This window comes from Aulonocara sp. 'chitande type north' Nkhata Bay, linkage group LG3 (genome assembly GCF_057382095.1).
Source record: "Aulonocara sp. 'chitande type north' Nkhata Bay isolate Kocher_YH1m ecotype deep benthic linkage group LG3, A_spYH_male_GT1.1, whole genome shotgun sequence".
Classification (NCBI taxonomy): domain Eukaryota; kingdom Metazoa; phylum Chordata; class Actinopteri; order Cichliformes; family Cichlidae; genus Aulonocara; species Aulonocara sp. 'chitande type north' Nkhata Bay.
In genome coordinates, this window is record NC_141346.1 from 31,168,461 (window position 1) to 31,185,857 (window position 17,397).

Below are 17,397 nucleotides of genomic sequence, written 5' to 3' on the forward strand. Positions count from 1 at the left end.
CAGTGTTGCTTTTTGGTAATCTCAGTCTCTCACTGAACGTGCTCCTGTGCAGCACGGGAAAGCCCCTGACAGAAAGTGAGCCTTGAGCGAACAAACAACCTTTATTTGTCACATACACAATCATACAGAGTACAACATGTAGTGAAATGAAATGAACAGGAGAAGCGAGGAGAAAATAAGAACTCCCCCCAGACTGAGCTCCAACAGGGAAATCAGTCTGAGAACAGAAAAAAACACCTCAGCACATAGCACATGAATCGTCACATCTCACAACATAGCGTTTGGAGGGGGGGAGTGAAGGTCTGTAACAGTGTACACGCGTGTGTGAATTCCATGTTTAGCCGAGAGAAAGTGTCCCTTCAGCTGGTTAGGCAAAAGTCAATCTTTGGTGAATGCAGGTGGCCTGGAAGGAAGATCGTCACAACAACAGTCTTGTTATCTAAGCGAGAATTGTTATTCCTGTCAGCTTTGGCCGCGAGCATCCAGCTGGCGCCAGGGCAGCTGCATGAGACGAAGATGGTAGTTGTTTTGGTTAGTGCAAACAAACTGCATCCAATTTTAACATTGATCTAATGTCCATCACTGGTCATCAGGTCTCTCAATTCCCAATTGCTGTGAGCAGTTGGGTTGAGAGAAGAAAGACAATAAAAGACGTGCTGTGGAAGAGAGCCAGAGATCAATAGCAAGTATGATTCAATGCAGAGAGGTCTGTTAACACATAGTGAGTGAGAAAAGTGACTGAAGAAGAAATACCCAATGCATCATGGGAATCCCTCAGCAATGATCTTAGCAATCTGAGGCCCCACATCAGGTCAAAGCTGTACTGATCTGTTGTTCTCACTGCTTGTTTTCTATGTTTTGGTCCAAAGCCGAGCTCAGCTCTAAGCTGGTTCACATGTCTGTGCTCCTTCTCTGTGCTGTATTCAGCTGACACGATGATGCTGCTCATCTTCATCTTCAGCTATGTAGTTGGAGAGGCAGCAGAGGTGGAGGCTGAGGATGGTGTGGCTCATCAGGTGTGTTTGGCTGCTAAGAAACAGACATGTATCTCATTCTTGTAGTCTTCAAGGCACCAGTATGAACATTTTCTGTCCAGTTTAAACATGAAAGCAGTTTGTGTTTTATACAGCAGGACGTGTCCCAGAAACGATGTGGGCTTCATAGATAATTGGCAAACCTTCTGGATGAAACCCGGTCTTGTTAGGAGAGACGGCATCCATCCCACTTTGGATGGAGCAGCTCTCATTTCTAGAAATATGGACAAATTTATTAAACCCCCCAAAATATGACTATCCAGAGTTGGGACCAGGAAGCAGAGTTGCAGTCTTACATGCCTCACTGCAGCTTCTCTCCTCCTGCTACCCCCCCAAAAACCCATCTCCATAGAGACTGTGTCAGCTCCCAAAAGGACAAAAAACAAACTAAAAACCAGCAACAAACAACTTAAACATAAACAATTACAAAGAAAGAACAATACAGTATCCACATCTGAACCAAAGAGTAAAACAGTGAAATGTGGATTATTAAATATTAGGTCTCTCTCCTCCAAGTCTCTGTTAGTACATGACTTAATAATTGATCAACAAATTGATTTACTCTGCCTTACAGAAACCTGGTTGCAGCAGGATGATTATGTTAGTTTAAATGAATCAACACCCCCGAGTCATTCTAACTACCAGAAATCTCGAAGCACAGGCCGAGGGGGCGGTGTGGCAGCAATTTTTCACACCAGCCTATTAATTAATGAAAGACCAAGACATACTTTTAATTAATTTGAAAGCCTGATGCTTAACATTGTCCACCCCAGCTGTGAAACTCAGAAACCAGTCTTACTTGTTATCATCTATCGTCCACCTGGGCCTTACACAGAGTTTCGGTCTGATTTCTCAGACTTTATATCTAATTTAGTTCTGAGCTCAGATAAAATAATTATTGTGGGTGATTTTAACATCCATGTAGATGCTAAAAATGACAGCCTCAACATGGCATTTAATCTGTTATTAGACTCAATTGGCTTCTCTCAAAATGTAAAAGAACCCACCCACCACTTTAATCACACTCTAGATCTTGTTTTACAGTTTTTCTCAGTCGCTTTGGTGCGTTTCTCAGATCAGAATTGAAATTCTCATAACTATTAGTTCAACCTCCACAACACTCAGTCATTTGTGCACATCATAGTAGCAATTTCTCCTCTCTCTGAACAAACTGCAAATGATTTTGGACATGAATCAGTTGCTTCCATACATTTCCCTGCTGCTTTCTGACATTTCCATTTGCTTATGTCATGTCAGTCAAAAGTAATCATACCTATGGATGCTGAATAGTCGTTCCCAATAAAACTAATAGTCATACATCCATTGCTTGAGTCATCACACACAAAATTGTTGAACTAGTTATCACATGCCAAATATTGGCCATCTGTCAAGCAAATCCTATACCTTTCTGTATCATTGTTCCTGGAAATTGATCAATTGATCTCGGGTGAATTACAGCTGTCACTCATGAGGAGGCGTGTGAAAGTTTAGTTGTAACCAATGACAAACAACTTGTTCACTGTCAATTATGGATGAATCCTGTGAATCCCCAATTGGCAAGCATATATAAACTGCGCAGGAGCTAGTGTGTACCATTTCTACACTTCTGTGACACAAAATGGAAGGTCAGCACCGTGGAAGAGGGGTGAGGATGCGGGGAGGAAGGGGAAGGGGAAGGGGAAGAGGGAGAAGAGGCAGATATAGGCGGATTCCTAATGAAATAAGGGCTACAATTGTGGACCATGTTGTCAATCACGGCCTCACCATGGAGGAGGCTGGTCGAAGGGTGCAACCCAATATTGGAAGAACTACTGTCAGTTCAATCATTCAAACATTCCGTAGGGAAAACAGGTATGCAAACAGTAATACACTGTACTGTACTGTGCCATCTCAGACACATCACATGTTACTGTACTGTATTTGCAATTTCACAAGAAGTTCACTCTGCACCACATAGGATTGTAAGACAACCTTGCGGAGGCGGAAGAGGGCCCCTTTTTACCCCACAGCAAGAAGAAGGTATTTGTGCAATGGTCATTGCAAACAATGCAATAAAGCTGAGAGACATACAAAGCGCTGTCATAGAGAATTACACGGTATTTGGCAATATTGAATCTGTTCCAATTTCAACAATTGACAGAGTACTCAAGAAAAATGAAATCCAGCAGCCATGGATGCAGCATGTGACGACATCACAGCAGGGTCCTGCAGAGGATGGATTCGCCACTCCAGGAGATACTTTCCTCGCTGCATTGCGAGGGATAACATCTGTTGTGATGTAGATGAAAATATGTGGCCAGACAGACAGAAACGTCTGGATGTGCCAGAATGATTTACTGTACTGTTACATGTGCTGTTTATTGTTCACATTAGTGCACAGCTCTACCAAATGGGTGATTTTATGTTTACATGTATTCTACAGTGCACAAGTGACTGTAGCATATTTTTCTTTTGCACAATTCTGTAGGATTACAAACACTTCTACACAATGGAAATGTGAAACGTACGTATTCAGTGTCTCAGTTACTCCCAAGACTCCCATAACATCTACAGTGACTTTACTGCACATTTCAGATGGCTGTACAGGTAGGCCATAGTGCTGTCGTCAGCATTTTCAGGTGTCACCAATTGTTTTTGAAATGGGAAACACTGAAATTATAAACTGTCATAGTGGAAACATGACAATGCCATTTGACTATCTTGTTCATAAAGATGGTGTCAAGACTTTTCATTTTGATGGCACTGACAGTTTCATTGACATGGATACTTGCTTTTGAGGTATGGATAATCAATTCTGTGCATGTGACGTGCTTTTGCAGGCTATCCACTAGGTTTTGCAGTTTGCACTAATTGTTTTGGGAAATGCACTAACTGCTGTGCAAATGTTAATGGTGTTCTGAGAAACGCACCAAAGCGACTGAGAAAAACTGTAACATATGGCATAGAAACTGAACATTTAACAGTGTTTCCTGAAAACCCTCTCCTGTCTGATCATTTCCTGATAACATTTACATTTACAATAATTGATTACACAGCGGTGGAGAGTAGACTTTATCAGAGTAGATGTCTTTCTGAAAGTGCTGTAACTAAGTTTAAGAATATAATCCACCCACTGTTATCATCTTCAATGCCCTGTACCAACACAGAGCAGAGCAGCTATCTGAACGCTACCCCAACAGAGGTCGATTATCTTGTTAATAATAATTTTACCTCCTCACTACGTACAACTCTGGATACTGTAGCTCCTGTGAAAACTAAGGTCTCAGATCAGAAGTACCTGACTCCGTGGTATAATTCTCAAACACGTACCCTAAAGCAGATGACTCATAATCTGGAGAGGAAATGGCGTGTCACAAATTTAGAGGATCATCATTTAGCCTGGAGAAATAGTTTGCTGCTTTATAAGAAAGCCCTCCGCAAAGCCAGAACATCTTACTATTCATCACTGATTGAAGAAAATAAGAACAACCCCAGGTTTCTCTTCAGCACTGTAGCCAGGCTGACAAAAAGTCAGAGCTCTTTTGAGCCAACCATCCCTTTAACGTTAACTAGTAATGACTTCATGAACTTCTTCACAAATAAAATTTTTATCATTAGAGAAAAAATTACCAGTAATCATCCCACAGATGTAATATTATCTACAGCTACTTTTAGTACCATTGATGTTAAGTTAGACTCTTTTTCTCTAATTGATCTTTCTGAGTTAACTTCAATAATTACTTCCTCCAAACCATCAACGTGTCTTTTAGACCCCATTCCTACAAAACTGCTCAAAGAAGTCCTGCCATTAATTAATTCTTCGATCTTAAATATGATCAACCTATCTCTAATAATCGGCTATGTACCACAGGCCTTCAAGCTGGCTGTAGTTAAACCTTTACTCAAAAAGCCATCTCTAGACCCAGCAGTCTTAGCTAATTATAGGCCAATCTCCAACCTTCCTTTCATATCAAAAATCCTTGAAAGAGTAGTTGTCAAACAGCTAACAGATCATCTGCAGAGGAATGGTTTATTTGAAGAGTTTCAGTCAGGTTTCAGAGTTCATCACAGCACAGAAACAGCTTTAGTGAAGGTTACAAATGATCTTCTTATGGCCTCTGACAGTGGACTCATCTCTGTGCTTGTCCTGCTAGACCTCAGTGCAGCGTTCGATACTGTTGACCATAATATCCTATTAGAGCGATTAGAACATGCTGTAGGTATTACAGGTACTGCACTGCAGTGGTTTGTATCATATCTATCTAATAGGCTCCAGTTTGTGCATGTAAATGGAGAGTCCTCTTCACACACTGAGGTTAATTATGGAGTTCCACAGGGTTCAGTGCTAGGACCAATTCTGTTTACATTATACATGCTTCCCTTAGGCAGTATCATTAGAAGACATAGCATACATTTTCACTGCTATGCTGATGACACCCAGCTCTATCTGTCCATGAAGCCAGATAACACACACCAATTAGTTAAACTGCAGGAATGTCTTAAAGACATCAAGACCTGGATGGCCGCTAACTTACTGCTTCTTAATTCAGATAAAACTGAGGTTATTGTACTCGGCCCTGAAAATCTTAGAAATATGGTATCTAACCAGATTCTTACTCTGGATGGCATTACCTTGGCCTCCAACAACGCTGTGAGGAACCTTGGAGTCATTTTTGACCAGGACATGTCCTTCAATGCACATGTTAAACAAATATGTAAGACTGTGTTCTTCCATTTGCGCAACATCTCTAAAATTAGAAATATCCTGTCTCAGAGTGACGCTGAAAAACTAGTTCATGCATTTATTACTTCCAGGCTGGACTACTGTAACTCATTATTATCAGGATGTCCTAAAAACTCCCTGAAAAGCCTTCAGCTAATCCAAAATGCTGCAGCAAGAGTCCTGACAGGGACTAGAAAGAGAGAGCATATTTCTCCTGTTTTGGCTTCCCTTCATTGGCTTCCTGTTAAATCCAGAATTGAATTCAAAATCCTGCTCCTCACATACAAGGTCTTCAATAATCAGGCCCCATCTTATCTTAATGACCTTGTAGTACCATATCACCCTATTAGAGCGCTTCGCTCTCGCTCTGCAGGCCTACTTGTTGTTCCTAGAGTATTTAAAAGTAGAATGGGAGGCAGAGCCTTCAGTTTTCAGGCCCCTCTTCTGTGGAACCAGCTTCCAGTTTGGATTCAGGAGACAGACATTATCTCTACTTTTAAGATTAGGCTTAAAACTTTCCTTTTTGCTAAAGCATATAGTTAGGGCTGGACCAGGTGACCCTGGATCCTCCCTTAGTTATGCTGCAATAGACGTAGGCTGCCGGGGGATTCCCATGATGCATTGAGTTTTTCCTTTCCAGTCACCTTTCTCACTCACTATGTATTAACAGACCTCTCTGCATTGAATCATATCTGTTATTAACCTCTGTCTCTCCTCCATTGCATGTCTTTTATTGTCTACCTTCTCTCACCCCAACCGGTCGCAGCAGATGGCCGCCCCTCCCTGAGCCTGGTTCTGCCGGAGGTTTCTTCCTGTTAAAAGGGAGTTTTTCCTTCCCACTGTTGCCAAAGTGCTTGCTCATAGGGGGTCATATGATTGTTGGGTTTTTCTCTGTATCTATGAAGCGCCTTGAGGCGACTTTTGTTGTGATTTGGCGCTATATAAATAAAATTGAATTGAATTGACAAACAGAGGAAATACACAATAGCAACTCTGCTCAAGCTCTGTCTTGTGGTCACATTGCCACACTGTGTTGACTCAAATACTTATAAAAGGAAACAAGGACTCATGTTTTCTCATTGTTGAAGGTCTGTATGTTTAAGTCAGCAATGATTTTTATGCTCCATGCCCAAAATTCAAAAGGAAGGTTTACAAGATGGTGAGAGCTGCTGCGATGTTTGGTTTGGACACTGTGACATATAGAAAAAAACAGAAGGAATAGCTGAAGGTGCAGAGTTTAAAATGTTGTCATTTCTTGTGGAAGGCCACAGTGGAGAACCACAGATGGAGTGAAGGAGGACATGCAAAGGGTTGGTGTGGCAGAGAAGCATGCTGGGATAGAGCGAGATGGAGATTATCCGCAGTGGTGACCTTAAACGGGAAGAATGAAGAAGAAGAAGAAGGTTGGGGACATTTCTAACACATTTTATTCAGGAAGAAGGGGGGCAGATATTTTCAGAAACTGATCAAAGGAATCCTGACTAGGAAGACATGAGTAGATTATTGTATTAACATTGATATCAGCAATAAAGAAACCTGATACTTAAACAATGCATTTGCCTGAGTTTTTCTTTTTTGTTTTTAATTAAAAGGAACGTGGCAACATTATAAGATTTCCCTGCATGGTTTGAGCTAGTTTGTTAAGGAGTGCTCGTGTCCGAGCAGTGACCACATGTAACTGCCTTTTTAAGATGTATTTATTTTTCTCTCAGCTTTGATTTAGTGTTTACACTCTGGAGTTACTCAAGGCTGTATCAGTGACATGAACAGTTAACAGTAACATCTGTGCAACGTGTAGCTCAGCAACAGTTTATTTGTTTTTTATCTTTGTCTTCTGTCTCTTCAGTCTCACACTGATGTAAGTGATGTAAACATCAGGACTGTGCTGCTGGTGCTGAGACATTATACATGAAGGAACTTTGCAGTAAAGACAAACAGAACAAAGGAAATTAGGGGTGATTTCACTTTTAAATAATAAAAAATAAGTAAATTCAAATATGAAATATTTGTTCTCTGGTTGGCTCTTTATTGCAAACTTGTTTTAACAGGGGAAGAAAATTCTGGGCAGCAGAAATTAGTAAACGTTAAAATAAGGAAATGAACTGTTGAGAGTATTTTATTAAATTGTTTATTAGGTTCGTTCACTGAAGTCAGTGCTGGGCCATTTTCCCTTGTAATGTTAAGTTCATGCTTCCAGTTTACATCTGAAATTCATTTTTAAACTCCTCTTCAAAAATGTGGCACAAAATACTGATTCCGTGAAATCCTAAAACACTGAAAGTTGCTTTACATTATTAATTTAATGAATATTATTATTATTATTATTATTATTATTAATAATAATAATAATAATAATAATAATAATAATAATAATAGCTCTTGTGGTTTGTCATTATGTTCACCGAAAACACTTATTATTATTATTATTATTATTATTATTATTATTATTATTATTATTATTATTATTGTTATTTATTCTTATTCTTATTCTTATTATTAAATGTTGGTGTGATTTAATTTTCATGTGTAACCTTCGTGTGGACAGAGGCTCTGTGATAGAGCAGCTAAACAGCTCCTGATAATGTAAAGAGAAGGACTGCATTTAGACTGAAGGGAGCAAAGAAGACACTGGAGCAACCAAAGAGTTTATTTGGAGACAGAATAAGTAGAAATACAAAGGCAGATGGATAAAATGCTAAAGTCATGCTAACGTGGATAAACTGAATATTTGAGAAAGGAAAACCTAAAGATTAAATGAACAGAATAACACCTGGATCTCTTTAGACGCTGAACATGAGAAAGAACGACTCTTTCCTTGGGGCTCAGAGTTTCTCTGTCTGTATCGATGCTGGAATGTTACCTTGTTTGACCACTTGACTGCTTTTCTGTTGGACTGTATCACACAGAAGGGAGATAAATGCACCAGTGGCCAGAGTGTGTCCACCCTCCTCTCTCTCCTTCACCCCAACATTAGTATTGGAAACCAGCGTTAGCTCAGAGTAGATTAGATTTTAGTATAGTGCAATTAATTTGGCTATATGATTATTTGATTCAGCTTTTGCTTTGCACCTGCTAAATTACTTAAATAAAATATATTGCATTTAAAAATGATAAACTGTGAACATTATTTTTTAACCCTTTCTGAAACACTACAGATGTATAAAAGTTTACATACATATAAATAGCTCTTACACTTTTCTCCACCCTTTTAAATGACCAGATCCCTGGGTCCTGTTTTCCGGGCCACTAAATTAAACAAACCAAGTGCACAGATCACAAACTTAGGAGGCACACTGAAAGTCCGAAAGTAGACTAGACAGGCAGGTAATTATATGGGCCACAGAAAATAAAAAAGTTATAGGCTGTATTTATATGAAATGTGTATACATATTGCATTTGAATCATTTTAACCACATGTAACACCTGCATGTTTTTGCTGTTGTTGTTTTGGAAAAAATGCTTTGATTTTGCCACTCCATTTGATTTCCATGCAACCCTGAGAAAATGTCTGTAGATCCACCCCTGCACATGCTACTGTGGACAGACCCCATGGCCAGCAGTGGGTGGGTTATACCCCTGTGAAACACTGTTAAATGTTGTGAAAGTCTGTTGGGTGGGCTCACTCTGGGCTTCAGTTATTCATAACACCTATCATAGCTTAATGTGCTCCCTTATGGGATTTTTTTCTTATTATTATTTATTATTTCACAGAAAAAGTGCCAGTGTGTGAAGGGTGATTCCAGCTACCTCTTATCGAAGGAGTTGAAGCTCTTCTGTCCGGCTGTATATACAACATGTCAACACACTGGACAAACAGACTCGAAAACCCCCTTGGAGCTGCAATTGATTTTTTATTAACTGGTATGTAACTGCTATAAAATGTTTCATTCTGGCTTTTAAATCCTAGTCTGTTTTTTATCATATATGTGTTGTTTATTTATGACACATCTTAGTTATGATCAAATGTCAGTGTGGATGTGCATTTGTTGTCTTTACTGCAGTAAACTGGGTTATTATCATGCATGAAACCACCTCACCCTTTATGCAGTTAGATAAAGTTTATATTTAAGTATTGAGTATCTTGCCCAAGGATATTTGGCATGCAGACCAAAGATGAGAAAAAAAAACCCCAGAGTAAACCCTCTGACCGGTCTCTCAGTGGAAATTTAGGGACTGCTGCATCTTTGATTTCACAGAAACATGGATCAGTGACAGAGTTCTGGACAGCTACATGGCTCACTGCATGTCTTGGTGGTAGAAATGCAGCTCTGAGCGGTAAGACTTGTGATCGTGGCTGCTGTGTCTACATCAACTTGGAAAGGTGCAAGAACTTTTTAATTACTGTTCATAGCTGGTAGAGTTTTTGATTGTTCAATGCAGACCCTTTTATCTACCTTGGGAATTCACTGCTGTGCTCATTACAGCAGCGTGCAACCCACCCAGCGCTAATGCAAAAATATAGTGACAGTTAACCCTTGGTCACTCTTTAGCAACAGTTTTATGAACAGGAAACAGAAAAAGGGAGTTATACAGAATATTCACTTCAGTAATGGTTTGCAGTGTTGGTGTGGTTTTCGGTCTCCGATGTGACTCATCACCGTGAGGGATTTTTGGTTGCCAGGCTGTGTTTGCCGGTGATTTTGTGGCTTTGAAATTAGTTGTGAATGTACTTGTGTTTGCTTAAGAGCAGACTAAGATAGCAAGAAGACATTGAAATGATGTTAAATCAATATGAGGTAATTCTGTTAAATCAACATTGAAATCTGACATTGATTTTACATCACTTTTGCACCCTCAGTTAATAATGAAACAACAATTATTTATTAAAAGCTAGATATTTTAAATGAGAATAAGAAAGAAAAGTATGTCTCTGTGCCCCCTTTTCCCTGTTAATGCCCTATCGGCCCCCCTGGCTAAACTTTGCTAGATCCGCCCCTGCACAGTTACCAGCCGTCAGCTACCTAGAAAAGGATCTTGGTGTAGAAATTAATATTAAATAAATTCTAACAACAGATTATAAAGGTTAAATGTGCTCCTGTTGTTCAGCCGCTGGTTTCCTCTTTCTGGTGCAAAGTGGGAGATAAACAAACAAGAGAGATGGACTCGCAACAGAAAAGCCGATCAGCTGATCATTAAGCAGTTTCATGATTGAAGTAGCAGCAGGAGAGAAAGAGGCAGTCGCTCCATATATCGGTTAACGTGGGAAAGCTTTACAAACATTCAGAGATGAACTTACACACTTGCTTTACTTCTCTCTGGGATCACTTTCTCAGAGATGAAATGCTGGTTTGGTAGCGAGGCTACAAATACACACAGCCGCTCTATCACGTGAGCACACTGCTCCGACGTCCTATGGTTATGAGCTGAGTTACGCCGTGTCGCAAGTTTTGTGAGGTGCTTTTTTGATATTTAATGGATCGATTACATTTTTTATTTCCCTCCGATATCCGATACAGTAATTTACGTCAGTATCGGACCAGTACCGATACTAATATCGGATCGGTCCATCTCTAGTCAGAACATGATGTGTCATATTTAGGTGGAAACTAGTGAGCTAACTCCCTGCTAACTTCTATCTCTGTTAAATTTGATAAATTCGTGGATGCCTGGAAGTTAAAGTTAATTGTTACACCTGGTAGAGCAGCCACACCAATCCTTTTATTACAGATGAAAGAATTTAGACTCTCAGTGATGCCGCAGTGTTTGTTCAGCCCAGGGAACTGCAGCGGAGTTTGGGCCCAGACACAGCTATTGACGTCAGTGTCTTTGAAAGCGCTGATTTTTCAATGCGTTTGCACCATTGTCCACACATAAATGGTGTTTTCGGTCACTGAAAATGGAGATTTTTAAAAACTCCTGCCAGGGTGGTGATTTTCAAAAACTCAGTTTTTGCGTTCACGTGTGGACAAGGAAAACTGAGATTTAGTCACGCGATTTTGATGTCACGCTGTGCGCCACATTATTGTTTACATGGGATTAATACAATAAATAAATACTGTTGCTGTTAATATTACTACCTTCACTTTTTACACGCTTACATATACACATGCAGTTAGTGCTGGGCGATATGACGATATATATCGTGTGGACGATAGAAAAGTGTCTATCGTGCCATTTGTCTTCTATCGTTTCTATAGTTTCTAACCCAAATTTTATAAATTATTACATAAAATATATAATTAACCCTTTACAACCGGTCGGAGCAGGCACACTCTGTTTTACCTAACTATTTTTAAATCCCTGTAGAACTGGAACCATGTAAGTTAGTGCAATAATTTTTTTTTTTTTACGTGTGAAACCGGAGGAGTTGTACTTACATCTTATGCCATCAGCTTGTCCTAGGTCACGGTTTCCTTCCACATATAGCTTTGCAAAAAATGAATAAGAAGCACTTGCAGCAAAAAAAACATAATATTCCAAACTTGCAGTAACAAAAACATAATATTCCAGAAACACGCTTTGCTGATGTTCATAACACTTCCTATGTTGACATATACGTCAGCGCGAACTATCGCATGTCCGCCATTACCTGCCCGAAACCGGAAGTCATTTTCGCGAAAGGGCCTTATAAGCCTATGTTGGTGTTTTTAAAAGTCATGTTTGACTTTATGCTTTTCTGTATCGTTTCTGGGATGCTTAGAACTCAAATTACACTGTTGGAAATAGTTTATTTTCATGCATTATAATATTTATTTTCATTTTTCCTGTAGTGTATATAAAAATTAGTGTATCTCAAAAATAAAACTATGAAGACACTCAAAATAAATTTCTCGTGGTTGGAAACTATTTTGTATTTACAGTTTTGAGAGATACACCTCTTAATTTTTTCTAACTAGAAATATATGTAAAAAAACAAAAAAACAAAAACGATTTTCATTTTTTTTGTAGTTTATTAAACTACAATTTTTTGCAATTTATGTAGCGATTATGGACTTAATGCATACATATTATTAAAATTTGGGCTATAACGGTTGTATTGATATATGGAAACTTGAAATGCTCCCACAAATGGCACTACAGCATGTAAAAACATAAAGATAAGCTTGGGCGGACTTGGTTCTATGGTAGGTCTTAAAGGGTTAAATAGCCTGTGGCAAATATATTAGTGTTGTCTTCTCACTATACATGCTCTTACTTTATGCAAGAGAAAATAAAGTATAAAAAAATGATATTTGTCGCAAAGAAACTCCGTCTTGTGGTTTACGAGCTGGTGCTGCTGTACGTGCACCCGGATTTGCGACATACTTTAGGGTAACTCAAAACAAAGACTGCACCCTCGGCACTTGCTGTTTACAGACTGCGTACTTTTAAATGACCACAGGTCAAGTGGTTTATCGTGATATATATCGTTATCATGATATAAAATAATTCATATCGTGATAAATATTTTTTCCATATCACACAGCACTACATGCAGTTACTGTTCCTCCATTTAGAAAGACAGAGGCGTCAGAGTGAACTTCGACATTCAACACAGACACTCTCACGATCCGACTCCTGACGCTGGTTTTGAATCGATTTTTTTAAATTAAATGATGTATGCTGTATGCATTTTGTTCATTCCTAAGTTGCGAGTCTACACCAACCAAAATACTGTCTTTAGTTAATAACATTTGAAATGATGAAGGCACTTGGAAAGTAACACAAAATAAGCTGCCTTTTTTAGAAAAATAGAAAAACTTTTCACAAGTACTTAAGGTTTTGTGAGGTTACAAAACCCTGTTTAATCTTTCCCTCCCAGGCTTCTAGACTTCTGATTGGCCAAAATTTCGTTTTTAGCGTTTACATGTGTGGACAAAACTGCATGTGAGCACCCAGCTGCTTAAAGCCGTAGCGCCCAGATTACTTATTACTTACTTACTTACTTATGTAGACAGCTACTTTCGTGCAACTGATATAAGACGCGGAAAGCTGAAGACAGCTTTAACCGTCTATTTGTTGAAAAACAGTAACGGGACCGCAACCGCATTTTCTTGTTAGCAACGGTAATGCCGTTGTAACAATAGAAAGAGTAATTAGTTAGAATATTCTTTACTGAAAAATGTAATGCTGTTAGTAATGCCGTTAATTGTAACGCCGTTATTCCCATCACAGCTGAGTGGTAAGTATTTTGGTTTTCCATTATATTAGTAATCGTCAGTAACATTCATCTGTAGCTCAGCTCTAAAAGAACATACGTACCTGGGCCCGCCTACTATCCTTGGAAAGGTAAAATGTTTGGCTAGAATCCAAAGTGTATGTCATCTCAGGGAAAAAAAAGCGCCGAAATAAAGCACCGAAATGTGCGCTGCTTTTCAGTCTGGTTACTACTGTTTATATGTCAGAATCGGTACCCATCCCTAATGTTGAATGGCAAAACCTACCAAGGTGGTTTAACCATTGAGCCTGCACAGCAGTGCAGTGTGTATCTAGTCCCATCAGTATTCTATAAATGTGACATTGCATTTATCTTGAGCTTTACTCTTGTTAAAAATGAGAAAATGCTCCAATAAAGTTAGGAGTTGTAAATTAAAAGCAGAAGCAAAACCTCTAAAAGTCATCCATAACATTCCAGCAGCTAAAAGGATTTTTAAATGAATGGCTCTAAAAATCTTCCAAAGACTGTTCTGGTTATCTGCTACAGAGAAGATGTGCAAAAATTATGTACAACTATAAAACAAATGGAGTAATTGGTCAATTTTAAGTATATTCAAATGCAGTCATGGAGATTCCAGTTGTGTGTTGATGCAAATACTATGGTAACACCTTGTGCTGTAATGTTTTTGGAAATAAACTCTTCCTGGACATATTGGCACCTCTTTACAGTCTTTGGGCTTGGCTGTAAATCTAGAAAACAATAAACATGGTTTGTCTTTTTATGACCTGTGTGATTACCGGAGGCAGAATGATAGAGTAGTGGCGTTGAGTGGAAAAAGCCAAGGAATGCTGCTGCTTTTCTTACAACCTGCTTACAGCAGCCTGTAGTCATTATAGTAGAGCTGAAATCCTTTAGCGTTCAATTTCCACCATACACCGAGGTTTCCCTCCACATGACATCCACAGATGTAAGCTGTGTTAAACGCTGCTAGTGGAAAACATGAAGATTTGGGATTCCTCATCATCTAGGAAACATACATTTATCAATTAAAGATACCATACAATAGCCTACAAAGGTTCCTGTAAATCATTACTTTCCTAATAAGGGGTCACCAGAGTGTATAGCTTCTCATGACTTGGCAGGTTTCTAAACCACAAATTAAACATTTGATATCATTACGATAACAATAAAAACATACATCTTAGGGTCTTTTCTTCTTCCGATAAGTTTAATTAAAAAAACAGTCAAGTAAAGCACATTTGCTTGGCTGACTCATTTGAACTTGACCTTCCATTTCTAATCTAGAGGGTTTAATATGATGCTCGTCCACCTTTTGCACAGATAACAGATTCATCTCTTCTGGGAAGGGTTTCCACAAAGTTTACATGTGTTTATGGGAATTTTTTGACCATTATTCAGGAAGGATAGACACTGATCAAGATCTGGCTTGCACACCAAACTCATCTTTGTCCAGATGTGCACAGTCATGTTGGAGGAAGAAGGGGCCATCCCCAAACTGTTCCCACACAGTTGGGGGCATGAAAATGTCTATAATGTCTTGGTATGCTGAAGGATTTAGAGTTTCTTTCAATGGAACTGAGGGAAATGCAGTCCCACCAAACTTCTCACTTGGCACAGTGCAATCAGAGAAATATCACCTCCTGGCAATCGCCAAACACAGACTCGTCCAGAGAACATATCTCCACTGCTCTAGAGTCCAGTGATGGCATACTTTACACCACTGCATCCAGTGCTCTGTATTGCACTTGGTGATGTAAGGCTAGTCTCAAGTTCACTGAAGTTTGGAGGTCTGTAGTGACTGACTATGAGAAAAGTTGGTGAACTCTGTACATTATGCACGTCGGCATCTGCTTTGTGATTTAATGTGGCCCATGACTTTATGGCTCAGTTACTGTCGTTCCCAGACACTTCCACGTTGTTATAATAACAATAAGAGCTGAATGAGAGCAACCTGTTCTTTCACAAATGTTGTTTATAGAAGCAGTCTGCATGCCGGGCGCTTGATTTTATGCACCATGGAAGTGACTGGAAGGCCTGGATTCAATGATTTGGAAGGGTAAGAGAATACTTTTGAAATATAGTGAATGGTTCATTTATGATTAGTTTTCATCAGTTTGGGGGTTATGTATTTTATATGTTCCACTTCACTGTTCTCAGAAAAACAAATGTATGCGGTCTTAAAATACCCTGGCATGCTGAGGAGTGTGATATCTTTTTGGCACACTGTCTGGGAAAGATGACAGTGTGCCATCCCATCCCATCATCATCACCGACCATCCCAGTCGGTGTGGCTGGAAAAAAGTGCAGCATGTATTTGATATGTCTAGAAACTTTGGGTCAAGGAATACCTGCCTCAATTTCAGGAGCATCAGAACAAAATTTTCCCAAAGATGTAGTTGTCATTCTGGAGGAGTAGGAGGTGATTTAGAGGGCATGAGGTATCTGGTCCATAGCTAGGAGCCATTTTGCATCTGTACAACTGAGAATTTTATCCCCTGGCAATAAGTTGGACTCATTCTGGTGATTGTTGCACTTCTCCAGGTTTGCCCTTTCTCACTGTTTCAGTTGATAACTTTTATGATTCGAATTTCCATGGATTGCTAAGTAGCAGTAGATTTCCACATTGGCGGTCTTAGGATCTTATCTCTGCTTTTTGCAGATGATGCTGAATGTCTCATCAAAGAAGAGGGGAAAATGAGCTTTCTCCACATGGTGGCTGGTTCATTTGAGAGGAACTCCAAGCCCCATACTCCTCCACATCAAAAGCAGTCAGCAGAGGATTCGGGCATCTGAATAGGATGTCTCCCGGATGCTTCCTAAGTAAGGTGTTCTGGGCATGTTAAACCAGGAGGAGCCCCGAGGAAAGACCCAGGACACTCTGGAGAAATTATTCCTTTTGATTGGCCTGGGAATGCTTCAGTGTTGTTCCAGATGAGTTGGGTCTTCTCTGCTTAGGCTTCTCTGTCCAGCCTCAGATAAGTAGCAGAAAATAGCTCAATGGATCCATGGATAACATGATTTAATCATGTCTTAAAATGAAGCTTCAATGCAACTGTATTAGATCTTATGGGAAAAAAGTATCATAACTTATATTTTTAAGAAATTGAGTCTGCACAAAAACATAACACAGTGATCATTGGCACATCGTGTGATGTGGAAAGAGATGATAACGGCGTGGGCCGTCCAGCTTTGAGGTTGTAATTGCCGGGAGGGAATTTTACTGCTGAGGATGACGTTTGCCTCCAAATTTGAAACTTACCACAGGAAAGTGACTGATAATCATTTCACTGCTTTGACTGCATCCCAATGTTCAAGTTGACTATGTTCATGCAGCTGATTTTTTTTTTTACATTCCAGGATTTGATAGCCAATCAGACGCCAGTAAAGATGGGCTGGTGCGTAGAGGAGGATCACTTTCTTTAGGTTATATTAATCCATCGTTCCCCTGCTCCACTCAGAAGGACAGAGACTCAGGATGGCCCGACCTCTGCAACTCTTCTTCGTGGTCTCCTCCTTAAAGGCCACCTCTCTGTGTGCTGTTCTGGTTCCCTTTAATGTAACAG